This window comes from Delphinus delphis, chromosome 3, assembly GCF_949987515.2.
Source record: "Delphinus delphis chromosome 3, mDelDel1.2, whole genome shotgun sequence".
In the NCBI taxonomy this organism is placed as follows: Eukaryota; Metazoa; Chordata; class Mammalia; order Artiodactyla; family Delphinidae; genus Delphinus; species Delphinus delphis.
In genome coordinates this window covers 92031925-92053738 of record NC_082685.1, presented here as the reverse complement: position 1 = coordinate 92053738, position 21814 = coordinate 92031925, and the positions used below count along the sequence as shown (strand labels likewise).

At 35.6% G+C, this 21814-nt stretch overlaps 1 long non-coding RNA gene across 2 annotated transcripts in view; it reads right to left on the bottom strand.

The window, feature by feature from the left end:
- Positions 1-21814, bottom strand: part of LOC132422156 (uncharacterized) — a 166060-nt gene that overhangs the window by 93999 nt on the left and 50247 nt on the right. For both annotated transcript variants that reach the window (XR_009518817.1, XR_009518816.1), the window contains exon 3: positions 18597-18711. This is a non-coding gene — a long non-coding RNA (uncharacterized lncRNA). The remainder of the gene's footprint in view (positions 1-18596; positions 18712-21814) is intronic.

Here is a 21814-nt window from a genome sequence, read left to right as displayed (position 1 = left end):
ACCTTTATCCATTTTGCCCTCCCTCCATGCCCTGCCCCCTCTGGTAACCACCACTCTGTTCCCTATATCTATGTGCTTGTTTTTATTTGGTTTGGTTTGTTCACTTATTTACTTAATTAGTTTTTATATTCCACATATGAGTGAAATCATATGGTAAATCATATGGTACTTGCCTTTCTCCCTCCGACTTATTTCACTTAGCATACCATCAAGGTCCATCCATGTTGTTGCAAATAGCAAGATTTCATCTTTTTATGGCTGAATAGTATTCAAATATAGTATTCAAATATATATGTGTAGATACATATATATGATACATATATATATATATATATATCATATCTTCTTTATCTATTCATCTGTGAATGAGCATTTACGTTGCTTGCATATGTTGGCTATTGTAAACAACACTGCAATGAACATACCAAAACCAGACAAGGATAACAGAAAGAAAGAAAATTACAGGCCAATAATTCTGATGACATGGATGCAAAAATCTTTAGCCAAAAATTCAATAACAGCAAACCAAATTCAATAATACATTAATAGGATCATACACCATGATCAAGTATGATTTATTCCAGGGAAGCAAGGATAGTTCAACATCTGCAAATCAATCAAAACGATATACCACATAAAATGAAAAATATAAATCATATGATCATCTCAATAGATGCAGAAAAAGAATATGACAATATTAAACATCCATTTGTGATTAAAAAATTCTCGATAAAATGGGTATAGAAGGAACATACCTCAACAGAATAAAGGTCATATGTGACAAACCCAAAGCTAACATACTTAACAGTGAAAAAATGAAAAGTACTCCTCTAAGACAAGGCAAAATTTTTTTAAAGTTAAAATTTACTTAAATACACATGAAGAGTTCCAATTAAACCTTAGAATCTTCTAAGCAGACATTTAAATCTACAAAGAAATGTATAGTACTTAAAAGCATTATTCATTCTTCCTTAGTATAAAATGCAGATGTTCTTTGCAGTGGCCTTCAGCATACATTGTTTAAGACCAATCATCTAAAGGTATTGGTGTTCTCTACTAATTCTCACATGAAAGAAAAATTATTATGTGATTAGTGACTAGGAAGATTTCATGTTCCCATGGGTTAATTTTCCTGAGGATTGCTTATAGTACTATCTCATATTTTCAGTGTGCATACAATCATTTATCCCCAAAATGCCATTGCTTGTTTCATTTTCAGGGGTCATAGAGCCATGAGAATCATGGTCTGGTACATAAGTCTTCATACATAAATATCAGAGACACACAATTAGACCCTTTGTGCCATTTGAAATTGCCATCAGAGGAAAAAATGGGATAAAATGGGAATGAGAACAGACTAGTATGTGAAAAGTAGTTGTTGGAACTCACTTTATCTATTTATTTACTTACTTATTTACTTATACAACACCATATTACAAAAATAATTTAAAATGTTTTATAAAGTACAATTAGGGGAGCAATCAAGATGGTGGAGGAGTAGGACATGAACCTCACCACCTCCCACAAATACATCAGAAATATATCTACATGTGGAATGATTCTCACAGAATATCTACTGCACACTGGCAGAAGACCTAAGACTTCTGAAAAGGCAAGAAAATCTCCATGTAACAGGGTAGGACAAAAGAAAATAGAAAAAAAGAAAGTGACAAAGGAATCTTGTCAGGACCTGTGCCCCTGACAAGGAGCTGTAAAAGAGGAAAGGTTCCTGCACCCTGGAAGGCCCCTCACCAGCGGGGAGATCAGCCGGGACAGAGGGAGAGCTTTAGACCCTTGGAGGAGAACACGGCAACCGGTTTGCAGCAGCCAGAATGGAGAGAGACCTGCACAGACAGTCAGTGCCATCTCCCAGTATTCCCCAGCCTGGGACGTGTTCACCTGTGTGGGCAGGGGCTGGGTGCTGAAGCTTGTGCTTCAGAGATTGGACCTGGGGAGAGGAGTGGGGTTGGCTGCCTGAAAACTCCAGCAGGGGCTGGAGTCTGGTGCAGCCTCAACTGAGGGTTAATGGAGGAAGCCTGAGCTGTCTCAGAGGCCAGGAGCCATTGTTTGGGGGGGGTGCATAAGGAGAGGGACGGGACCTGCTATTGCAGCATATTTCCCCGTGTGTGGTCTCAGGCAGCAGAACACTGCCTACGTGAGCTCCAGGAGCAGTTGCAAGCCGCCTCCACTCCCATCACATGCTTCAGGGGTGCACGTGAACTGCCACCACCACCAAGAACCCCAGGACGGAGCACCAGCCACCACATCTGCACACCCCCTATCAAGAGGATAACAGCCAGCACATGCTGAGGAAAGACGTGATAGGCATCCATACTAAAAACAGCCCTGCACCAAAAAACTAAACCCACACAAGCTACACAGGGATACTCCCACATATAAATAGCCCTCCAAAACAACAGTAGATAATTGTTTCTCCTAAACTCACAGAGTAAGAGAAGTATAAGTAAAATGAAGAAGCAGAGGAACCACTCCCAGTTAAAAGACCAAGAGAATTCCCCTGAGAGAACAAACAATGAAACAGACCTCTTCAATCTAACAGACACTGATTTCAAAAAGGAGATAATGAAAATACTGAAGGAATTAAGAAAGGCCATTGACAGAAATGCAGAATACTGTAAAAAGGGACTAGAAACTATAAAGAGAAACCAAGAAAAAGTACAAAACTCACTTGCCAAGACAAAAGCTGAGCTAAAGGCAATGAATAGCAGAATGAACAATGCAGAAGAACAAAAAAGTAACCTGAAAGATAGAACAATGGAAATCACCCAATCAGGATAGCAGACAGAAAGCCAAATTGAAAAAAAAAAAAAAAAAATGAAAACAATATAAGAGACCTATGGGATAATATAAAGTGTGCCAATCTACACATAATAAGGATTCCAGAAGGAGAAGAAAGATGAAAGGGGATCGAAAATGTATTTGAAGAAATTATGGCTGAAAACTTCCCAAACCTAAAGATGGAAACATATACCCAGGTACAGGAACCACAGAGGGTCCAAACAAGATAAACTCAGACAGACTTACACAAAGACATAATATAATATAAATGGCAAAAGTTAAAGATAAAGAGAGGATTCAAAAGGCAGCAAGAGAAAAACAAATAGTTAATTACAAGGGAACCCTCATAAGGCTGTCAGCTGATTTCTCTACAGAAATGCTACAGGCTAGAAGGGAGTGGTAAGATATATTCAAAATTCTGAAAGGGAAAAATCTGCAACCTAGGATACTCCACCCAGCAAGACTATCATTAGAATAGAAGGAGAGAGAAAGAATTTCTCAGACAAGCAAAAACTAAAAGAATACAGCAATACTAAACCTATCCTAAAGGAAATATGGAAAGGACTTCTCTAAATAGAACAGAAATAAGAATCAATAAGAATGAGAAAATGCAACTGGAAAGTAAATCACTTAAATAGGCCAGTATACAGATTTAAAAAAATAAGTCAAATAATTTCTGTGATAAGTGATGATAAACACAGGGAACAGCAAAAGGAGGAACATGAAGATGTAAAAGAAGACATCAAAATCATAAAATGTGTGGGAGGAGAATAAGAAAATGTAGGGTTTTTTTCCTAGAATGTGCTTGAGACTATATGACTACCACTATACAGCAAGCAGATATAAGAAGGGGTTCACATACTTGAAAAATAGGGTAACCACGACTCAAAAACATATAATAGGTCCACAAAAACCAAAAAGAAGAGAACATAAGTATAATACAAAAGAAAATCATCAAACCACAAATAGAAAAAGAAAAAGAAAGGGACAAAGAATAAATATAAAATCAATGGGAAAACAAGGTTTAAAATGGCAATAAGTACATATCTACCAATATTTACCTTAAATGTCAATGGACTAAATGCTCCAATTAAAAGACAGAGTGGCAGATTGGACTAAAAAACAAGAACCTACAATATGCTGCCTACAAGAGACCCACATTAGGGCAAAGGACACACATAAATTGAAAGTGAGGAGATGGAAAAAGATATTTCATGAAAAAGGAAATGACAAGAAAGCAGGGGTCACAATACTCATTTCAGACAAAACAGACTTCAAAACAAAGGCCATAAAGAAAAATAAAGAAGGCCACTATACAATGATAAAAGGATCAATACAAGAAGAGGCTTTTACAGTTGTCCACATATATGCACCTAATATAGGAGCACCCAAATACATAAAACAAATACTAATAGACATAAAGAGAGAAATTTACAGGAATACAATAATGGTAGGAGACTTTAACACCCCACTGACATCAACGGACAGATCTTCTACACAGAAAATCAATAGGGCAACAGAGATCTCAGATGATACAATAGAACAGTTAGACTTAATTGATATTTTCAGCACATTACATACAAAAAAAAATCAGAATACATATTATTTTCAAGTACACATGGAACATTCTCTAGGATTGACCACATACAGCACAAAACAAACCTCAACAAATTTAAGAGTATGGAAATCATCTCAAGCATCTTTTCTGACCATAACAGCATGAAACTAGAAATTAACCACAGAAAAAGAAATAAGAAAAAATGATTACATGGATATTAAATAACATGCTACTAAAAAACCGATGGGTCAATGTGAATCAAAGAGGAAATTAAAAAATACCCTGAGACAAATGACAATGAAAACACAACCATACAAAATCTATGGGATGCAGCAAAAGCAGTTCTTAGAGGGAAGTTCACAGCAATACACGTCTTCCTCAAAAAGTAAGAAAAATCTTGGGGCTTCCCTGGTGGTGCAGTGGTTGAGAGTCCACCTGCCGATGCAGGGGACATGGGTTCGTGCCCCGGTCTGGGAAGATCCCACATGCCGTGGAGCGGCTGGGCCCGTGAGCCATAGCCGCTGAGCCTGCGCATCCGGAGCTTGTGCTCCGCAACGGGAGAGGCCACAACAGTGAGAGGCCCAAGTACAGCAAAAAAAAAAAAAAAAAAAAAAAAAAAGTAAGAAAAATCTCAACTAAACAACCTAACCCATCACTTAAAAGAATTAGAAAAAGAGAAAGAAACAAAACCTAAAGTCAGCAGAAGGAAGGAAATAATAAAGATCAGGGAGGAAATAAATAGAAATTTTAAAAAGCAATAGAAAAAAATCAATAAAACCAAGAGCTGGTTCTTTAAAAGGGTAAACAAGATTGACAAACCTCTGGCCAGGCTTACCAAGAAGAAAAGAGAAAATCCAAATGGGCAAAATAAGGAATGAAAAAGGAAATATAACAATGAATACCACAGAAATACAAAAAAATATAAGAGAATACTATGAACAATCATATACCAACAAATTCGACAACCGAGAAGAAACGGACGAGTTTCTAGAAACATACAGCCCACCAAAATTGAATCAAGAAGAAACAGACCAATCACTAGAAGAGAAGCAGAATCTGTAATAAAAAAAACGAACAAACAAACAAAAACCTCCCTACAAACAAAAGTCCAGGGCCATATGGTGTCACAGGCAAATTCTACCAAACATACAAAGGACTTTCACAAATCCTTATCAAACTCTTCCAAAAGACTGAAGAGGCGGGAACACTCCCAAAGACATTCTGTTAAGCCTGATACCAAAACCAGACAAAGATACCACCAAAAATGAAATTTACAGGCCAATATCTTTGATGAATATAGATGCAAAAATTCTCAACAATATACTAGCAAACTGAATCCAACAACACATAAAAAACATCACATAACACAACCCAGTGGGATTCATCCCAAGTTCACGATGACAGCTCAACATACACAAATCAATCAAGGTGATAAACCAAATCAACAAAAGAAAAGACAAAAACCACACAAACATCTCAATAGATGCAGAGAAAGCATTTGACAAAATTCAACACCCATTCATGATCAAAACTCTTACGAAAGTGGGTATAGAGGGAACATATCTCAACATAATAAAAGCTATTTATGACAAACCCACAGCCAATATAATAGTCAATGGTGAAAAACTGAAAGCCTTCCTGCTAAAATCTGGAACAAGACAAGGATGCCCACTCTCACCACTTCTCTTCAACATAGTATTGGAAGTCCTAAACACAGCAATCAGACAAGAAAAGGAAAATAAATAAATAAAAGGTATCCAAAGAGAAGAGGTAAAATTGTCACTATATGCAGATGACAAGATACTACATACAGAAAACCCTAAAGACTCCACATGAAAACTACTAGAACTGATAAGTGAATTCAGCAAGGTAGCAGGATACAAGAATTAACATAAAGGATTAACATAAAGAAATTGGTTGCATTTCTTTATACTAACAATGAAACAGTAGAAAGGGAATATATAAAAAAAAAACCAAACATTTAAAATCACACCAAAAAAATAAAGTACTTAGAAATAAACCTGACCAAAATGGGAGAATATACTTACAAATAATGGGACCAACAAGGGTTTAATTTCCAAAATACACAAACAGCTCATAGAACTCAACAAGAAAAATCAAAAACCCAATTGAAAAATGGGCAGAAGATCTAAATAGACATTTCTCCAAAGAAGCAATCAAATGGTCAATAGGCACATGAAAAGATGCTCAACACCTCTAATTATTAGAGAAATGCAAATCAAATGAGGTACCACCTCACACAAGTCAGAATGTGGAGAAAAGGGAACCCTTCTACACGGTTGGTGGGAATGTAAGTTGGTACAGTCACTATGGAAAACAGTATGGAGGTTCCTCAGAAAACTAAAAATAGAATTACCATATGATTCAGAAATCCCACTCCTGGGCATATATCCAGACAAACTCTAATTCAAAAAGATACATGCACCCCCTATGTTCACAGCAGAACTATTCACAGTAGCCAAGACATGGAAGCAACCTTAATGTCCATCAACAGGTGAATGCATAAAGAAGATGTGGTACATAAATACAATGGGATACTACCCAACCATAAAAATGAACAAAATAATGCCATTTGCAGCAACATGGATAAAAGCAGAGATTGTCATACTAAGTGAAGTAAGTCAGAAAGAGAAAGATAACTACCATATGATATCACTTATATGTGGAATCTAAAATATGACACAAATAAACCTATCTATTGGGATGGATGGCTGATGAACCCAAATAAACAGGTTTCTTTTTTAATGAGCTAGATGTCAGGTCTTCATTCTAGTAGCACATATCAGGATTTTAGGGAGAATTGAGATACACTGATACATTTTTATCCCACCCTTTGAGAATTCAGTTGTTCTCAAAGTACAGTATATGGAGCCGAAAACAGTCCATAAGAACTTTTCAGGGATCAATGAGGTCAAAATTATTCCATAATAATACTAAGACATAATTTGCCTTTTTTACTGGGTTGACACACACATTGATGATACAAAAATAATGAGGGTAAAAATGCTATCACTTTAACATAAAATATTCAATACCAGCACCAAATTATATCAGTAGTGTAGTAGTCATTCTATTCTTTATTGCCAGGCACTCATAATTTTTTTAAAAAAAGAAAAACATTGGGCTTCCCTGGTGGCGCAGTGGTTGAGAGTCCACCTGCCGATGCAGGGGACACAGGTTCATGCCCCAGTCCGGGAAGATCCCACATGCCACGGAGTGGCTGGGCCCATGAGCCATGGCTGCTGAGCCTGCACGTCCAGAGCCTGTGCTCCACAGCGGAAGAGGCCACAACAGTGAGAGGCCCGCATACCGCAAAAAAAAAAAAAGGAAAAACATTGACTTTCACATAACAGTGTTCTTAATGAAGCAGTAAAATTTTAATTTAATTAAACCAGACCTTTGCATAACATACCTCTTTTATCATCTATATGACAAAATAGATGTAGATAAAACACTTCTACATTCTGAAGTATGATGGCTTTCTCAAGCAAAAGCACTTGTGCAATTTGTCTCAAATACAAGCTCAAGTAGCTGTCTTTTTAGTGGAACACCGTTTTTACTTGAAAACACAACTGACAGACGTACTATAATTATTCAGACATGTTTTGACAGTCATTTTTTTTCAAAAATTAATGAAGTGGACTCCATTTCAAGGAAAACAACTGATAATATTTGTTGTGATGATAAATGTCAAGCTTTCAAGAAAAAATTAGAATTTTGGAAAGTGTAGGTCTGTCACTATGAACTAGTTTCCCAATACTTAAATAATATTCTGATAAGAACACCCATGATGTTAACAAATGTGACAACGAATTTGTCAACTTTTAGAAGATGTACATAACTCAGTTAATCAATATTTACTAGTCAGTGCATGGTTACAAAATTATCCATGGGTAAAGAATAACTAAGGTGTAAGACAGATCAATGTATTTCACACTTGTTGCTATGAAATATTTGCCAGGTCAAGATTCTACATTACAATCAACTTTTAAGAAACATCTATTGCCAAGCTTTGGTGTAGTTCCAAAAAAAAAAAACAAAACCCACAATTATCTTAAAAGAGTATTATAATACACCTTCCTTTTCTAAGTCCATATCTATGTAAAGCCAAAACTTCATTACACTTCAGTCAAATTTATATAACACAACAGTTTGAAAGCAGAAGCAGATATGAGAAGCCAGATAGCAGAGAGATTTGCAAAAACAAACAAAAAGTAAACACTGACCTTTTTCTCTTTTTTTAATTTTGGGAAAAAAGTTATATTTAAAATGTGTTTTTAAATAAAGTATAGTAAAGTTAAAATAAGGTACTCAAAAAATATTTTTCAATATCTCAGTTTTAAATTCTAATTTAGTAAATACTGATATAGAAAACTCATATAAAAAGCATTTTGGAGTTCTACACAATTGTTAAGAATATAAAGGGTTCTACTCGAGAACAACTGCTCTAATTAAATTTTTACTTTTATATTTTATTCTAATGTTCCCGTTATTGACCACTATGCCCCATCTTTTCTGTCCTTGTGCTTCAATGACCCCTCTTTCACAAACCCTCCCAAACTGGAGCCCTTGACTTGTGATATGATATGATATGATATATGATGATATGGTATGATATGATATAGACACTTATACTATAGACAAACGGGTGCTTGGACCTGAGAGAGTCTCCTTAGCAGCAGCGGCAGCATATACATACACACACATATACATAATCTAATATATATATATATATATATATATATGCTAATTACTTTTTCTCTCTTTTCATTTAGTCTTCACAATTCCTTGAGTTAGATTCTTGTGTTACTTAGAATGCTTTTAGTTCTAAATAAATGAAAACTCGACAAGAATTTGTTTGAATTGTAAGGAGCAGTTACTGTATATTTTTTAAATATACAAAGAAATGAGTTCAGGGTTGATTCAACAGCTTAAAGATGCCATCCAGAACATTCTTTTGCTCTTTTGCTCATTCATTTGACATTCTTCTGCTCTTTCACCCTCAATCTATTAGTTTCCTTCTTCAGACTTGTTTCTAATAGTCATAACATGTCTGCTGCCTCTCCAAACATCACATCCTCATATGACAAGCTCAAAATACCGTAATTTGGAATGAAAGGGATTCTCTTTGTATGGCACTCTTTCTCACTTAGGAGGAAAATATTTCACAGAACTATCATCAACTTGGCAGATTTCTCCTTTAATCTCTTTGGGCTTATTTAACCTATCCCTAAATTAACCAGAGGAAAAGGAGTTTATGTAAGCTCATGCTAGTCACCAAAACATGCTTTATGCTCTGGGTTGGGCATATTGCTGCTGAATAAATTTTAGGTTCGTAGGAAACGAGACAAATGACTGTTTAAGTTATATATTTATATTTTGTGCTTAATGGGATACATAAGGCCCCTGGATCAGAGAACAGATCTTCATTATGCACAGAGCATTTTAGTGCTGTTCCCCCAAACTGCAGCCTTCACTGGGCAATGTGGTGAGAGCCTGATGTTACCCTGTGCTTGCAGTGGGGTTACACCACAGAGGAGGAGCCCTAATTTGTGATACTCAGAAGTTGTGTAGGGCAGTTAATACATCTGTCCCTCCTTCCCTTGAAGAGAGAGAGAGAGGCCTTCAAGCTGGGATGTAAACAAATCTTTGCCTGGGAAGGGAGTGGAAAGTCCCCAGCCCTCCAAGCTGGAACAACAGCAAATGGCCCCAAGGGAGGTAAGTCTAAATATCTTTGGAGCAGTTCACCATCTTAAGGTTTCAAGGCATGTTTGCTATTAATCATGTTTTAACAAAGTTTTCCAGTGAGTTTTGTTCAGAAAGCCCAGACCTTACACAAAAAAAAAAAAAAAAAAAAGGAGAATTGTCTCCTCAAAATGGCACACTGTCATTATCCCTGCTTTACAGAAAAGGTAAATAGAGCTCAGTGATGGCAAGGAACTTGCCAAAAGTAAACCCCAGTTCAAACCTAGATGTTTTTTATTCCAAAACTGTTATTCTTTCATGGATGAAACTTTTTGTTATTCTTTCATGGATGTAACTTTTTGTTACTACTTTTTGTAACATGTAGCAAGGGAGGGGGGAAAGGAATAGATAAATGGATTCTGGAATCCTAAATTATAATTCCAACATACTTTACCACTGAAAATATAGTTCATCTTATTATTTGATATTTTCAGTTCTTTTTCAGACTCTTCTTGGAATCTAATCATGATTTCAAATGTTAAATAGCAGCTGCCTCACACAAATACATTTGTCTTACCCTCATATCTTAGCATATCACAGGATGAAATTTTTTGCTTAATATTTTCTGCTATCATGGATTAAATTTAAATATCCCAGAAGTAGTTCATAAAAAATAGACACAAATGTACTCTCAGATAATTAAATGTAAAAATCAATTAACCAATTAGATACAAATGTTAAACATATGGAATATTAAAAAAAAAAGAGGTGACGTTTTTCAAGAAAAGTTCATACGTATTTCCATGATTTTAAGATGCCATACATTGTAAGATACACCATAAATTTAATGAGGTTTTTTGAAAAGTACAGTGAAACACATCAAATACCTAAGTTGAAAGATTCCTTCTGATTTCAAATATATTAATATTAAAAGTGTCTTAAAGTTAAGAGTTTTTAGAACAAGTAGGGTTGCCAGATTGAGCAAATAAAAATACAGGATGCCTATGTAGATCTGAATTTTAGATAAATGATGGATAACTTTTTAGTATAAATATGTTTCAAATACTGTATGAGATACACTTATATTAAAATAAAAACAAAAATTATTTATCACTTATTTGAAATTCAAACTTAACTGGACAATCTGTATCTTATCTGATTTCTTGTCTTAACAGATCTATAGTAGTGATAGTAGTAGTGGTATTAGTAGTGCTAGCAGCAACAGTAATCTGACAGGAATCTTATATCTCACTAGGCTAAGATTAAGCTGCCTGCAGAGCTGCATTCCTTTCTGGTGGCTCTAGAGGAGAATCTGTTTTCTTGCCTTTTCCGGTTTCTAGAGGCTGTCCACATTTCTTGCTCTGAGTCCCCTTACTCCATCTACACAACCAGCAATGTTGTATCTCTCTGACCATTCTTCATATTCACATGTGCCTCTGTCCACAGCCAGGAAAGTTTCTCTGCTTTTAAGAACCTGTGTCATTAGATTGGGGCCACCCAAATAATCCAGGATGACCTCCCAATCTCAAAGTCTTTACACGTAAGAACTTCCCTTTGCCATGTGAAGTAATACATCTACAGGTTCTATGGATTAAGACATGGACATCCTTGAGGGTCCATTATTCTGCCTACCACAAGGGGCTAAATGACAGCAAGCCACTGAGGAGTGTTTATCATCACACATTCTTTGTCTTGGCTCAGTTTGGCCACTTGCTTTGTCTTTATTACCAACTTCTCCCCATCATGTAACTCTACACTCTTCTCTATATACCTTCCATCAAGCTACTTTCCCTTTTTTGGTTTCTTTTAAAAATCTTATCTTTACAGTATAATTTAGTTATTAGGAATTTGCCTTTTTAAAAACCTGTCAATGTCTTTTAAAATTAGGATTGTTTCTGTTTATGCTAGTGCTCTGGTTACAGTGTTGCAAAGAGTTTGACAGGTTTGACCCAGTTTTATCTTTCATGTAAGCCTTATTTGCAGGGTACAGTTCCGCAGAATGTAAAGTTTTTCAGGAATGCATATATGCCATTTTGAAATGCTTATATGTTGTTTCTTTCTTCATTCTTCCTGTGAAAGAGAACTAGAACATCCTTTCTTGGATCATCAAATATCAATCAATGAATTCTAAACCTATATCTCCTTCCTTTCTGTTTGCACAAATACCAGTTTATAATCTTTAATGATATGCTTGGTATTTTCACTTTTTTCATTGTTATTAGTTTACTCAAATATTACAGTTAATTATTATTTGTGCCAACTGTGCCCTCCTTACCCAGAATCAATCACCAAATACCTTGATAATTCTGCCTTTGAAACTCTTTCATGATGAATTCTAGCCTCTAATGCCATGCTCCCCGAAGTGTGGTGCATGTACCTCTAGAGATCCACAAAATTATTTCAGGTTATTACAGAGATACTATTTAATTTATACATTTTTATTGTTGCTCTCTTTTATGCTAAGTATATTTTTTACGGTAGTGTAGGGGAGGAAAAAGTTCTCCTCAACCCCCATTAGGGTCTCTAACTGGGCTTGAAAATTAAATTGACAAAGACATATTAACAGAAGAAAAGAATACAGATTTATTTAATATAAGTTTTATATGACATGGAAGTCTACATTAGGAAATGGAGACTCAAAGAAACAGACCTCAGTATTTTTATGCTAAGCTGATGAAGAGTGGGCAGTCATGTAGAAATATGATAGGTCAGAGGGTATGAAGTAAGTGCAGTAAACTGGGGAAAACTTAGCAAGGCCTGTTTGAATTCTTTTTGGCATCCCTTTGTCTTCGGAGATAAGGGTGCACCTTTCTTCTGGGATATAGGGAGGACACCTCTCACATGAGGATTTTGCCACCTGTTTCAGGGGAGAAGGGCAGGGGAAAGCTAAAGAGACCTTTCTGCTTCTGCTGTTTTTTTCAAACTCCTTCAACTTAAAATATTCAATATACTAAGGTGTCATATTTTGGGGTAGCATGTCCTGAACCCATCATTTATGATATGAAATCAACTTTTGAAATAAAATTGCCAAAGTTTTAAAAGTTACTTAATTTTTAAAATTGTATCAAGTATTATAAGTAGTGTGCAAAAAATTGTGTTTTTGTATATGAGAGAATAAGAACTAAGAAACTACATAATACATGGGATTTAGATTCCTTTTCCATTCTCACAGCCTACACCCTATCAAGGGCAAAATGGAGGCACCAGAGAAACAGTTAAGATGCAATAATAAATGGCAAAATTTGGGTACGAAGAGTAAAGAGATTGCAAATGGAGTTTGAATATGGTAAAAATTCTTACTCCTTTGTTCTCTCTTTGAATCTTTTATCTGTTTGCCTCTTTTTGAGATTCTTTCTCCTCTTCAGTGACTGAAGTGATCACATCGACCTTGGTAATGCCTCCATACTAGGAGTTGATGTTTCACTTGAAATGCAAAAAGGATTAGAAACAATCAGGGGGCAAAAGAGGGAGCAAGCAGAATCTTAGGCTGGCTCTAGCAATTGGCCATAGGGAAATGGAGCCATTCTTCTTCCTCCCTCTAGTCTCTTCTTATATCTATCATAGCCAGAGTGGTAACACAAAGTGTGCTAAGATCCCAAGGTTGCAAGCCTAACATAAAAGTGTTATAGAACAGTTTGTTCAGTACATTTCACTCTCTAGCTTAAAGGACAAAAGAATATGTATTTGCAAACCACAAATATTCCAACCCATTATGCTACATTTGAGGGTGAGACAGCCATTAGTGACAAGGAGGCAGTCCTACACACATATTCTACATTCTTTGCAATATAGCAAAGGTGACAGTAGCACTGATATATTAGAAATTGGGGGATTCTGATCATATAAACCCTCTGATTTCACGTCAGGAGTCACAATTCACATTATTCATTGCATTATTTTCATTGTCACGAATGTCATTGAGGTTCAAGTTCTTCTTAATTCATTTATGATTTTCTAAAAAGCCTGAATTGCTAATTTTCTTCTTCCTCAGGCAACTAATCTACATTTTTAAACTGGATTTCCTGTCAATAGATTTTCTTTTCCCCACTGAGCTTGATTTCATTATGTATGTGACTATAGATTCTTCCTTAAAATTTTGACTTCATCACCTAAATCTTCCATAATTCTTTTCTACCCTTAGGTAAAAAACTGTATCTAATGTTATCAGATTGGCATTCAAGCAATTCCCCAATCATGTTTTAATCTACCTATCCAGCATAATCACATCACCATCATCAACCATGCCAGTTGCAATGTTTATTGCATGCCTATAATATGCACTGTGCCATGCACAATTGAGAAATACAAAGAAGTATGAAATATGGCTCATGGCCTGTAAGAGTTTATTTAAGGCAGAAATTTCATGTAAAATAATATATAAATCAGAGGATAAGTTAAGACAAGTACTAAGTGTAGGGCACAAACAGCAAATGATATAAAGCCTTGAAAGAAATAAAGATCAATATGGAAGCCTTCACACATCTGAATATTTTAATCACTATTCTCTCCAATGAGACAGCCCATTCCTCTAGCCAGATTAGCCTCCTCAACTTTTGTTGAATCATGAGATGTTCAAACACTGTTCAATGCTGTGTTCATTTCACTTGGCAAAGAACTCTTAAGCTTCACTATCTTACCAAATTTTAATATTTAATTTCAATTTTTTAACTTAGAATTTCTAATCTATCAGTCAAAACTTATTTAATTCTACATAGTTTTATTGGAAGAAATATATACCATCACTAGGTGAAACTAGAAATACTCTTCTGGGTTGAGCAGCGTGTCTTTTTATGGTCACGTGAGAGAAAAAAATAGTACGAATTTCCTTTTGATTTATGCATTTTGCACAAAATTAAAATATTTTACTAAAGCAACTAAATTAAAATAATAACTACTACTGCTAAATGTTTTTAAATAGAATGGGCAGTGCATAGATACGTGTGATATATATTATCATATACATCATATATATCACATCACATATACATCAGGTTAAATTGCTCTTAATTTTAAATTACAAAATCTCTGGGAGAAGATTTTAGAACAATTAACAATAAAGAAACTCTCAGTGTTTTGAGAAGGTACTTTTTAAATCCTCAGTGTTTAATAAATGATGCTTTATTAAAAACCAGATTTTCACATTTCTTAGACTGCAGAGGACAAAAAAAAAAATGGAAAATTTATTCAACTGTGAGAATAAAAGAAGTGAGAAATAAGGGACTTTTATTTTGCCATTCCCATGTTTTAAAGCTGTATGTGTTGTATTTCAGAGGTCTTAAACTGTGTATTTAACTAAGACTGAAATTCAAGCATTGCCAAGCATGGCCTCAAATTTCAGTTTCTCCTAAAACTGAAGAATATGTTTTAAGTCTTCCATTTCTTTTTCCATCAGCCTCAATTTAAGCATCTAATGGTCCTGTTATGACCACTATCTTCCTCCCAGAATCTGGACTTTTTCCTAAACAGAAATAAAATGAGGTTTCTACAAAGCAAGATAGTTGTTTGATACGCTTGCCAATATTCTTGTGGAAGAAATAAGTAGCAGGCTATCTAAGACATTCAGATTTAAATCCAGAAATAAAAAATTCTTGACATTTCATAAAACTGAAGGGGTTGATCATGGTTTCATAAAACTCTGATTTTTTATGATATTCTCATTTCCAAATTTTATTACTAATTTTAACTGTAATGGTTCCTTGTGGACTACTCAGTATAACTTAAGTGAATATACTGTAATTTTAGTCTTTGCATCCTGCTCATATTTTCTTAAATTTCTACTTTCTTTACCAATGTTAGTTCACAAGGTTGCTTTAAGTTAATCTTCAAAGCAATCTCATCTATAAATTTTTTTATCTTAAACTTTCTTATAAATTGTCTTTATTAAATTATTACATGCAACAGAGTTACCTTCATAGATTGAGAAGTATAACTTATTCTGAATGCAACTGTTTAGTGATCCTTTGAAAGTGGTACTTCCTTTTCCCCATTTCGGTTTTCAAACAACTTAGTGGGAGTTAGAGGAAGCATAGAAATATTACTGAGTTTCTGCTTGGCAGCCCTACGAATGACTCCTACACTAATTTGCTATGCCCTTGGGGCTACTGCTAAGAGAGTTGTGATAATGGCAGTTAGAGGCAAATCAACCCAGCCCTTTAACGCTTGACTAGCTTCAACTTTCTAAGGTTATCAATTTTTGGCATAAGTTTCTACTAGGGTCTCACCCAAATTAGCAAGAACACATATTCAGCACCTCTTACTGTAGGTCAAGTGGGAACTGTTCCCTGGGAAAGGATGTAGGTAATTTGGCTGAGGAATGTGCTGGATTGTGTGGAATTGTGTGGGCCACTCAGCTTATTTTTCCCCTTCTATGTTCTCATTTTATCATAGGAGCTGGAAGCCTGGGAACTGCATTTTCAAGAATTACTGTCATTATGGCCCTAGATTAGATTCTGCCAATGAGAGGAGCTAGGGTAAATCTGGAAGAAAAGCAAAAAGTAAAAGCAATTATTATTCTCATGGCTGTGGCTGGCAATTACTAAGGCTTCAGCATCAAGAGTTTTCCAGCAACTTCCCAGTCCTCCAAAGATTCACCTGCTTCAGTACAGTGGGCAGTGAAATCAATGGCAGTGGTTTCCTATAACTTGATAATTTCCTGATTTCCTCAATGGTAGAGTGGCTTCCCTAATCTTTTCTACCCCAGACCTTCTAATATTTTTTAATCCCCTCTATTAAGCCATTTGTTGTTTGAAATACCTGGAGTTACTTCTGGTTTCCTGACTGAACCCCAATTAATACAGAGTCTCTGGAAGAAAAGGGATCCAGAATTCATTCCCTTCTTTTCAAGTCCTTTGGTGGTCCTGACTGAAGAAAGGAACCAAGGACCCCAAATGGGAACTCAACAAGAGGAAAGGAGAAAATGGGCTGATGATCTGTGATCAACTCCAGGGTTGTCCATAGGGGGAGAGTTTATTTGGCAATATGTAACTAAAGATGAAAAACCATCTGTCCTAGGCACTCAGGCACAATGACCATTCTTCAGAATTAGTAGCTGGGCATGCAAATGACCACTAAAACTTGTAGCTTTGAAAGCATGTAAGGTACTACTTCTGTTTGTACAGATATTGGACTCAGAAAGAGCAATTGCAACATGAAAAACAGATGCATCATATCTCATTTCCAGGCCTTGCAGAGACAGAAAAGTCATCATCAGCCAAGATCCTCCCAATCTTCCAACAGATGCACAAATAGACCTGCCTCTGCAACCTTTTCTTCTTTTTTGGAATAATGGAAGAACTCTGTATGAACCAAATTAAGACCAGTACCTCCTCCTGCTTTCTCAGTGATCTCTAGCTTTTAGTTATCCTGTCTCCTTCTCTATCTTCAACCTCTTTGCCACCAACAATGATGTTAATAAGCATGCAAATATGCTCTGAGAACTCACAACTACAAAAGGTTCTCTTTTGAACAATGTAAGTCACTTTACCGAGTCTATTATTGGCCAAACTTTTCCAAAAAGGTATTTATTTATTTATATACGGCCTCTGTTTTTTTTTTTTGTTTTTTTACCCCCAAACACCTGTCAACGATTTCAGTATAGCTTATTTAAGTCTTCACTATTCCCTCAAAAATCTCTCTGGCTATGGTCATTCATTCATTTACACATTTTTTTTCATTTTTTTTCCTTTCACAAATATTTATGTAGCACTACATTAGGAGCTGGACATTAAAAGAAAATGTAAAAGGGGAATTGTCCCTGCCTTGATTAATGACGCTTATGTTGCAAGTGCAATTAGCATCTTTTTAAAAATCAATTTACTTTGTAAACAAAGAAAAACAATAATACAAACTTATTGCAATAAGTCAAAAAATATGAGGACAGATACATAAAAGAAAATGTAATAATCTCTCCCCAACTAATTAGCTGATATTAACAGTTAGCTGTAGGTTCTTCCACACATTTCTCTAAATGCATATAATTTAGGTTATAACACATGAAACTGCTGATATTCTACTGTTTTTCACTTGCAAAACATTATTAAATGATTCAACTTAATACATATGTGCATGTATACAGATTTTTATTTATTTTCAAATAGTTGTTGAGCAGTGCTTAAATAACATTTTAAAAACTATGAATAAAAAAAAAACTATGAATGGTTTAATGAGTGAATATTTGTGTTCACCTTTGTTGGGAAAATATAATTTTTAAAAAATCTGCTGAGCCAGAAAAATGGCTTCACGAAGGCAGAAGTGAGAGAAAATAATTTTATTTTTGAATGAGTATTAAGCCAGAACATGATGAGCCTTACAGGTAACTCACTAAGAGATTTCAAAGGCAGAAAGAAATCTCACCCTTTTATACAGCCAAGCAGACACAACCCATTCCATACATGCTCCCAAGGTAAACAATAACTATTGTTCAAGTAAGAGGACTTGACAGCACCATTGTCACACACAGTTCATTCTAAATTCACCTGAGATGATCCATTATATTCGTTAACTGGATTTACCCAAAGGCAAATTAAATTCTTACCTCTATGACAGGTGGTAGTTTTGCAACTTGGTCATGGTTGGGCTCTCACAGAAACTGGGAAATATGGGTGCTACCTTCCTTGATGATTATATTTCAAAGGTATGGTTCCTAGGTCCTACAGAAAGATATTCCAGAATTGTAAAACTGACAAAAGACTTATTTAACTTTAAAAAGGTTTACATACATTTCAAAGAGACTGAGAAAGTATTTACAATTATAAATTTTCTAAAGCAAATATCTAAGAAAAGGGAGGGTAGGACATCTCTTCCCTTATTTTTCACAGGGAGAATCAAACCTTTTATTTTGTATTTGTACATCTTTACATATCAAGAACCAAAACATTTACATAAAATTAGCTGCCTTTTTAAAATCACAAAATGTTATCTCCCAATAACTGAATAGTTGAAGATAAAAATTTATAGGATGAGAAAATAAGTGAGGAACGAAAGTACCATAATCAGTTATCCATATAGATGTTATTTTTAGACAATTGAGCAAGATTAATTATCTATACACAAGTAAATTTCTTCCAATTTTTATTTTGCATAGGTAAGCAATCATGATCAAACAATAAATTCTACACATTATTTATCCTAGTTTAATAGTAAGAGCATGGATGTTGCAGTGAAAAATACATATACTAAATCTTGATGGAAATTAAAATGCTTCTCCTTTCCTACTGTAGAAGTTCAATTATATGTTGAAAAACCACAACTAGTAAAATATGAAGGTATAAATGAAATAAACAGTTATGCAGACTAGAAAATATCACACACTTATTTCATGTCTGAACAATTATCTGTTTCACTTTTACATTCAGGTTATCTCATGTACATGCTCAATCAGTATGCTTATATCACTAAACTATACTTAATTTTGTATTACTGATGCTTGCATATTTCCTGGCACAGACAACACCCAATAACTGTTTACTGGATTAAATTTTAGAATGACTTTATTCCAAACCCAGTAATTGTTTATTGGATTAAATTTTAGAATAACTTTAGTTTAAAATTATCTAAGGATGAATCTTGTCCTCATTTTTTTTCTTTAGAGGAATACTAAGCTTTCAAACTAAGCCCCCAAATGGTTCCTTTAATTTGCTAAATTAATTTTACAATATAAAAAGTATCACAGAATCATATTTATACATTTACTTGTTGCTTATTCATATTCACTGTCATCTCAATCACAACTAATGGTTACTACTGAGTACTCACTATAGACCTGGTAAATATTTTATGAATGTTGTCATTCTAAAGTTCCACAAGTCTGTAAGTTGTGTTTGCTAGTCTTACAACTGTGAAACTTAAAGAAATTAAAGATAGTAAGTAACTTGATTAGGGTGATACAGCTACTAAGTGGTAGGGCCTAGCTTAAACCCATGTCAGTCTAAGTATACAGTTCCTGCTCCAAGGCCTCCGATTCTTTTGCCAACATGTAGCTCTGCCTCTCTTAACTAGGTCATGTGTGCCCAGGCCATATGGCAAGCAGTCTACATAGTATCAACCAAAGGAAGTGACAAATTCTTGCTTTTCAAACCACTGTTAACAGTCAAGACAGCTTAATCCCTGAGGTTAGCAAATTAATCAACGTGATCATGGTGATAAACATTCTAAGTCGATAACGTGGTTTGGATGACCAGTTCATTTATAAGAGAATAAAAGAAGTGGGTGTTACAGATGTGACCCATGAGGGAAACTCGGTGAGCAGCTGACATATAGGAAAAATATTCAGAACTTGTGGAAAGGCTTTGAGCAGGTATGCAAACAAATACCCAGACAAATGTATTGTGGTTCAGGAGAATTTCCCCAGCACTCCCAGTAAGGCCTGGAATGATAAATAAAAACTACAACCAAGGAGTTACAGAAAATGTGAGGCTTAATTATATTTCACTGAATATTATGCAGCACAGTTAATTCAGTAAACTCTAGAACCTTTATGCTTCTGGGGATGCACATAGTGCTACATCCTGCTGGGCCAGTGCGTAGACTTGCGCAGCCTTTTCTGCAAGGAAAAGGAGAGAGCTTAGCTCTTAAGGGAGAGCTAAAGAAGGCAGTATACTCAGGGAGGGGAGGAGTGATGAGGGTGGTGGGGAGTGGGAGAGAAAAGCCTTTAGAGGCTTCATATCTTTTCAGATTTTATGGTTTTGCTGTTAGCACAAGTTCATGTGCCTGACACACAGTGAGGCCAAACAAACCAAAACGTCCTTGTTTGGAGCAGAGAAAGGTTTATTGCAGGGCCATCTGTGTCACGGGGGTTAACGGTATCAGTCCTTAGGCTCCAGGAGGCCTGGGGCTATGTGCACCTGGTCATCAAGTAGTTAACATCTTCCATTTGGTGGGGGATTTTCACATCCGTAAAACAACTCAGGAAATACTGTTATCTAGGTAACAGAGAGGAGCTAAAGCAGAGGATATGGGGGAAGGGCCTGTCCCGGGAAGACCCCATAGGGTCCTGCTCTGTTACATGGCTGCTGACCTAATTCTATTTACCTTATTCAGGCTGCAGAAAAAGGGAAGGCATAGCCTGCAGGTACTATCCCACAGAAGTTTTAAACAAATATTCTCTTAATGATTTATGATATGCTTTGCTTTGCTTATTGCCCTGAACCTCAAGTTCCACAGGAAATTATATTCGTGATAACACTGCGTTACATTGTCATATCTCTTTTTATTATTGCTTTTCACAGTTACTTAAAGCTTGTATTGTTATTTAGCTACTTATTTTGTTCATATCATTTCTTCTCTATGGTAAACCCCTTGAGGGTAGGATTGTGTCCTAGAGAACAACTCTCTTTGTATAAGGCAGGGCACTTGCCGACTTAATCTGGCAGAGAATTCAGGCATAGTGATCTTTGTTCCAGCAACAGCCCATGGGAGACACTGCACTGAAGCAAAGAGGCTCCTCATTATTCAGGGATTATTTTCACAGCAAGTGAAAGAAACCCACCTTAATTCACCTTAATCAAGGAGAAATATTTTGTTTCATGGACTCGAATTACAAGAAAAGCTAGAGTGAAACTTGTCTTGCCCATTTAGAACAAGTAAATCAATTATTACCACAACTATTGCTGTGTGACAGCAGACAAAACTACAGAAAGCTTTAATTTTCACATTTCTAAAATAGCAGAACCACAGGAAAGAGTGCCTCTCTCTTACCAATATTTTAGAAATCCTAGGGAAATATTCACAAGTCCATTAAGGGCTATGAAGAAA